The sequence below is a fragment of the Mixophyes fleayi genome, chromosome 5 (assembly GCF_038048845.1).
Source record: "Mixophyes fleayi isolate aMixFle1 chromosome 5, aMixFle1.hap1, whole genome shotgun sequence".
In the NCBI taxonomy this organism is placed as follows: domain Eukaryota; kingdom Metazoa; phylum Chordata; class Amphibia; order Anura; family Limnodynastidae; genus Mixophyes; species Mixophyes fleayi.
This window is the reverse complement of record NC_134406.1, coordinates 30,996,659-31,003,501: the sequence shown is the minus strand read 5'-3', so window position 1 is coordinate 31,003,501 and position 6,843 is coordinate 30,996,659. Positions and strand designations below refer to the sequence as shown.

Below are 6,843 nucleotides of genomic sequence, written 5' to 3'. Positions count from 1 at the left end.
GAAAAATGATGAGGGGGTGACATGTGGACAAAACCACGTTAAAAAAGGACGCTTGCGTAGGGAAGTAACGCTCTTCCCCTGAGGAAGCCTGGGCTAGGCCCAAATGCATGACAAGAACCTTTTTAACACCTTAAGTAGCTTGATTTGACTAGAATGCATGAGTATCATGCACGGGTTAACTTGTATGTATATATATATATATATATATATATATATATATATATATATATGTAATGTCCGAATGTGTTGTTATTTGTCTTGTAACGTTTTTTTTGAGGAGTATCAACTAAGTCATTCAGCAAGTGTAAAATAAGTGGGATAAAAATGTAGCAGATGAATTGCATACAGGGTTAAATCGTTGGTCTTAGATTGTCTATGAATCCAATGAACTTTCAATCAGTGTCGGTATAACCACTTAATGGCTCATATAAATAATTTTCCAACAGCTTTAAACCAGATTAATTCTTATATGCTCCGTGTGTAAATCTAACATTTTTCTCTCTAGTCCCTCACGGCACTAAGCGGCTATTGACATATAGGAGATGTCAGCTGCAAGCCGGAATCCTTCACAGCTCCTGAACATGCAAGAATTCCACTGTTATACGGGGGGAACCACATGTGACAACTGGCCGCTATAACAGGTGCGTCTGTTGCAGACTGAATTGTAATTCTGTGTTGTATGCCAAGTCATGCAAGGATCTTAACTCCTTCCTTCTGGAGGAGACCAGTCATTAATCATAATTGTGTTTCATGTTATCCTGTTCTTTGTTATATTCACTTCTCAATAGTCTAACCATTCTCCTCTTGTGTAATGAAAGAAATATGTTAGAATTTTCTCAGCAATGAACCTGTTAACGTCTGTAGAATTCTATGGTAGAAAGTACTTAAATTAACTTTACAGCAAGATAAAGTTTAGCTTTTTTTGGCTCTTAAAGTGCAGTAACAGCTGCTTATCATCAGATATGATATCAGATATCATCTGTATGATAAAAATAGCAGGGGGGGGGAGAAATATACAAATCAACATTATTGTGACAAAACTGAGTTATACATGGTAGTATTAGGACTCTTGTTTATTCATATGATATTTCTAAGAAATACTTGTACGTTCTTTTGCTTTTACACGTAGGGCCTGAACCAGGGCCTGATTAAGGGTTCTGGCCGCCCTAGGCTAATACGGCCGCAGCGCCCCCCCCCCTTCCCCTCCTCCGAATATATAGGTGTATAGGAACACTCCTGAATATGAATGTTCAGGTGTATTCTCCAGCATTCAAATTTAGACAGATTGTGCCATTGTCTCTTGCCTGTCCTTGCTCTTCTCTCTTGCAACTTTGTTATCCTCTCGCTGGCTTTTGGAAAGTTGGCGTCCTTTTTTGAAAATGCAAAAATGTATTATAATGCAAACCCTGAATGATTAGGCCCTTTAGTTAAAACAAAACACTCCATTATGGCCAGCTAAAAGTACCCCATTGGACAGGCATATATAAGCAATATCTGAATATTTGTTGTCAATCAAATACAAACCTCTACCAGCCCCATCTCACTAATATTTAGTATTCTAGTGATTGCTGAGACCACCCATGTGACCACCACACAATCATGAGATTCTGCCCCCCAAAGCTGCTCTATTTTTTAAATACCCCCTGCAGCCATTTTCCTTAACCACAACCCCCCCCACAGCCATTTTCCTTAACCCCTACTGCAGCCATTTTCTTTACCTCCCACCCTGCATCCATCCCCCTTGCAGCTATTTTCCTTACCTCCACTCTGCTAGCTAGCTATCCCCCCCCGTCACATCAAAACTCCCCCAGTCACATATATCAGCCCCCCTCCTCTGCCCTCCTTCATACATATCAACCTCTCTACCTCCCTATAGATTTTCATGGCAGCCCCCCCCCCCCCTCCCACCCTATAGATTTGTATGACAGTCCCCCTCTCCCTCCCTATACATATGCATGACAGTCCCCCCTTTCCCTCCCTATAGATATGTAGGGTAGTCCTCCCCCCTCCCTATAGATATGCAGGGTAGTTCCCCCCCTCCCTATAGATATGCAGGGTAGTTCCCCCCCCCCTTCCTATAGATATGCAGGGCAGTTCCCCCTCCCTATAGATATGCAGGGCAGTTCTCCCCCTCCCTATAGATATGCAGGGCAGTTCCCCCCCTCCTTATAGATATGCAGGGCAGTTCCCCCCCCTCCCTATAGATATGCAGGGTAGTTCCCCCCCTCCCTATAGATATGCAGGGCAGTCCCCCCCCTCCCTATAGATATGCAGGGCAGTTCCCCCCCCTCCCTATAGATATGCAGGGCAGTTCCCCCCCCCCTCCCTATAGATATGCAGGGCAGTTCCCCCCCCCCCTCCCTATAGATATGCAGGGCAGTTCCCCCCCCTCCCTATAGATATGCAGGGCAGTTCCCCCCCCCTCCCTATAGATATGCAGGGCAGTTCCCCCCTTCACTTACCTGTAGTTGTGCCAGCGTCGCTCCTCTCCTCAGATCAGCAGATAGGAAGTGAAGACGTCCTGCTTCCTGTCTGCTGCACAGCAACAGGCAGTCTGGCGATTGGCTGTGTGTTGCTAACCACTGACCACCAATGCTTTTGATCGTCGAGCCCTCCACCCCCCCGCGGCGATCCCCAGCGGCGACCCCCCCCCTCCCCCACCCCAAAAAAAAAAATGAATGAAGAAAAAAAAAATAAAAAAAATAAAAAAATAAAATAAAAAAATACCCACAGTGCAGCGCCCCCCAGGACCCAGCGCCCCAGGCTGCAGCCTGGTCAGCCTAGTGGTTGATCAGGCCCTGGCCTGAACATACAAGCTTTTTCCAGAAGTTATTTTGGGCCATTTTAAAGAACAAAACGCACACGCAATAAGCCAATAATATGTTATCTATGTAGTCTATTGCTCATTGTTTTCCACGATTTTTGGGGTTTCGTGTTCCCTTTATTCAGTAGCAGCCCGTGTTAATGTCACACTGTTTTTTCTCTGCTCTCAAGGAAAAAAAGTAAATCAGATAAACAGCAAGAACAACATATAAGCAAAAAAGTAACACCAAAGTAAAAAGTAAAGACAAAACGTTTGTATGTCCAGGCACTAAAGAATACATTCAATGATTATCAGAAGATAAAGGGAAAAAGAAATGGATAGAAAAAATGTTCTTTTGCCTGGTGAAAAATATATTCACGGCCAATCATCTTTATGTACAGGTATGTATGGATTCTGTAGATATGGCACTGTATAGAAGACATCTTAAAGATTCCATCCAATAACTGGGAAATTCTACGCTTCCACTTTTTTCCTATTGCAGCTATAAGGGCAGAATTCAGCAGTAGGATAATAGGTGGGAGGCTTCAGGACAGAGCATCTTTGTTCACGTTGAAGGGTCTAAATTTACTTTGTGCAGCCCACATAACTATACCTTTTGAGGGGAGGCACTTATGGGTCTATCTGGAACCAGCAAGGCCATCTTTCAGAAGACTTTATTGTTTTGTGCATGCCCTCCTGCCCTAAGTCTATGTAGCACAAAGTCCAGATGGATCCAGCACCTTCATTTGAGAGTTTAATGGGTTCATTAAAGATAAGCATAGTGTACCTTTTTTGTTCCTTATGGTAATTTGCACAGGCCATATTGTCAAAGCTAAGTCTGAGTTACAATATAAAAGTTGATCATCATTAGAACGGATCTAGGTATGTCAGGCGCTGCCTCAGCACTGATAGTAGGTGTGAGAGGCGGCCACCTATAGCTTCCAATCTCGGTGTCCCATTGCCTAGCAGCGGCTACACCAGGCAGCTTCCATTCGCTGACCACCAACACCCCCCCTCCTATCAGGTCTTTACCAGGGGTATTTATGGAAGGCTCTGGCACCACTAGGGTGCCAGAGTATTGGTTTCACCCTGCTACAGCACTTGTTCGCTTCCGGATCCTGTTCCAGTTCTGAGTCGGCTATCTCTTTGACCTCCCTTTGGATTACGCTTTGTATCTTGCTGCTAGTTTGGTTTCCTGATCCCCGGCCTGCCCCTGACTATTCTTTGGATTATCCTCACATACCTTGCCACCTGTTTGGTTCCGACCCGGATTGATTGACTTTGCTTTGTCCACTCTATTGCTACGCTGGTGGCTGTCCTGGAGAACCGCGACCTGCGCACCCTCTTGCAGCAAAGCCCAAACTCCATTGCCGGGGTCCCTGGTGAATATCAGGGGGGGTTAGACTCTGCGCCTACTTGCTCAGCTGTGCCAATACGCTACGGAATTTGCTGGCGCTATATAAATAAATGTTGATGATGATGATGAATACCAGCTAGTATGTCCTCTCTGAATGTGACAATGTAGTAGTCAAAACCACAACAGCAATGTGATAGTTTCGTTAAATGCAAAAATGTGATGCTCTTTTAATTTTATTCAATGTTCTGCTAATCACAAGGAGTGGTGCAATAGTCTACTTATATCATGTAATATTGTTCTACACTACCTCATCATCTAATAGTTATGTCTAGCAGATTGATTTTCTTATGGCTATCTTGTAATTTGAGTGTATATTCTGTCCTGTCTAGATTCCACTGTGTTACCATTGGACAGCAAAGCCTATCATTAAAGCCGTTTGAGATACTTGGCTTGAAATACTAAGATCACAAATGGAAAAGATCACATATATCCAGACAGATGGACAAGGACTATGCACATACCTATGAGTGACAGATAAGACATGAACATTTGCAGGTAGACATAATAACAGACAAGGATTGATTCATTGCAACTTTAAATGTTATAATATGACATTTCTCAATAGCACAAAGCATACTGAGGACATAAAATCAATATTATTTATCTAAGATTCTATTAAATAGTTAAGGATACACTAATGTCATAATGTCAAAAACATTAGCATTATAATAATTGTAATGTCAATACAGCAATGAACATACTGTATGTGTCAGGGAAGGACTGGCATGATGGGAACCATCAGAAAACAGTTTCCACTACATGAACTAAATGGTTGCTCAGAGGGCTGAAATTTGGGTGGCCGGCTCCAGGCTTAGCTCATGTTGTCTTGTCCCTCCCCCAGGATATTTTATACAGTCCCTGTTCCTGTTCACTTCCTCAGGTAAGAGTGCCAGAGTTCAAGTTTGAAGACATGGACTGAAAGCAGTACAGCAAGGACCTTAGTGTGTGGTGGGAAATATACACTGTACTCTGGAAGTTGATTCAGTGATGGTAATGGGCTGTCAGGGAGGTTCTGGGAGACGGCCCTGTGATACCTAACACAGTTTCAGCATCAAAGGCGAAGCTGAGTACTGACCATTGACTGCCTCTCTGCCCACTCTGATGGCATTGTTGAGGATTAAGATGGCATTGTTGAGGAAGCAGAGGGGTGCCAATTATGCAGCCTCAAGAGGCATAAGATATCAGAATTCCAGTCAATGTTGCATCAGAGTGACCCGCTGTTTAATGGGTAGGGATTGGACAGCAGTGTCTGGTTAAAGTAGTCCTAGAAGTGCAACAAACCATCTGATAAAAGTAAGGATGAAGTTTGATTCAAGGACATCTATGGTACTCACCAGTTAAATCAATTACAGGATTACTCTGTATTCATTGCCACCTTCTGTTCAAGAATTCCATTTTGCAACTTATTTTAGGTCCTAAACCACTGATGATTAGCAAAAAAACCCCAAAAAAACAACTTAATTTAAAGCATTTATTACTCTCAAGTCACTTTTCAAAATCACCAATTGTATTTAGCTCTGCTTTGAGTAAAATGTGTTCATTAGACAATTTGTGACTATGTGCAGGGCCGTCGCTGCCATTAGTATTGCACCACATTTTAGTGGTGCCTAAAACACTGAATGAGCCACATCAAGTCATTCATTTACTGTTTTTATCTTTGACTGTGGTGCCCCAGCCCTGAGCGCTGGTGGCCCTGGAAATTTACATTAAACACACCCCCTTCCTCCTTGGCTGACCATGGGGAAGATTGGGTGTGTTTTATTAAACAAACTTGAATGCACCCTGCATGTTTCTTACCTTGTGCTGTAATGCTGCTGGTCTCTCCTTAATGTCAATGATAGGCTGTGAGTATGACATCACAGGGCAACGCCAAACTCCCAGCCTATCAGAACAGAGGAAAAGCAGTATTCGGTTCTCCTGTGTCGCTATAAAGAGATCAGTGATCTCATCATCATCATCATTTATTTATATAGTGCCAGCAAATTCCGTAGCGCTTTACAATTGATCTCAATCAGATGTAATTGCTCTATGGCACCATAAAAAACTAGGACTGCAAAACATGTGTATACACGGAAGTCCAAAACAATGGGTCCAAACTCGTCCACGTCAGCCTGACGCGTTTCTCCGCCTACGCAGTTTCATCAGAGGACCTCTGATACAAAAGAGCGCTAAAGAAAACTAAGTTCCAGCAAGGTACCCTACCAATATACTGTGGATGTATGTGACTTTCAGCTGCACTTTAAGTGCCAGGAGAATGTGAGCTTCATCGGTCGGATATCTTTACCCACAGCTGGTTTCTTGTAAACAATCCTTACCTACAGGAGGACCTGCTCTCTTAATAACATTGCTATATCATACCATCTTCCAGTTCAGGAATACCAGTATATCGCTATTCATAGATCTTTTTTATATGCCTATGTCTATACATGTTTGTGTATGCTTACAGAGCTCTGTCAGCTATTAAGGTGTTTAAATATCCAGCTCGATCCACGGATGTTATATTACATTTTTATGTTCACAACATTATTTTACTATATGTTTTAATAAATTTGATATATTTTATACATCAGCGCTGCCACATTTTCTATTTTTTAATTCAACAGCTAGACAGCCTGGGTTGGTT

At 42.8% G+C, this 6,843-nt stretch overlaps 1 protein-coding gene across 1 annotated transcript in view; it reads left to right on the top strand.

Annotated features, from left to right (window-relative positions):
• Positions 1 to 531: 531 nt before the first annotated feature.
• Positions 532 to 6,843, top strand: part of LOC142158211 (phosphatidylinositol 5-phosphate 4-kinase type-2 alpha) — a 114,413-nt gene continuing 108,101 nt past the window's right edge. Inside the window, exon 1 of the mRNA XM_075211948.1 lies at positions 532 to 641. The gene's annotated coding sequence lies outside the window, so the exon portion shown is untranslated. The remainder of the gene's footprint in view (positions 642 to 6,843) is intronic.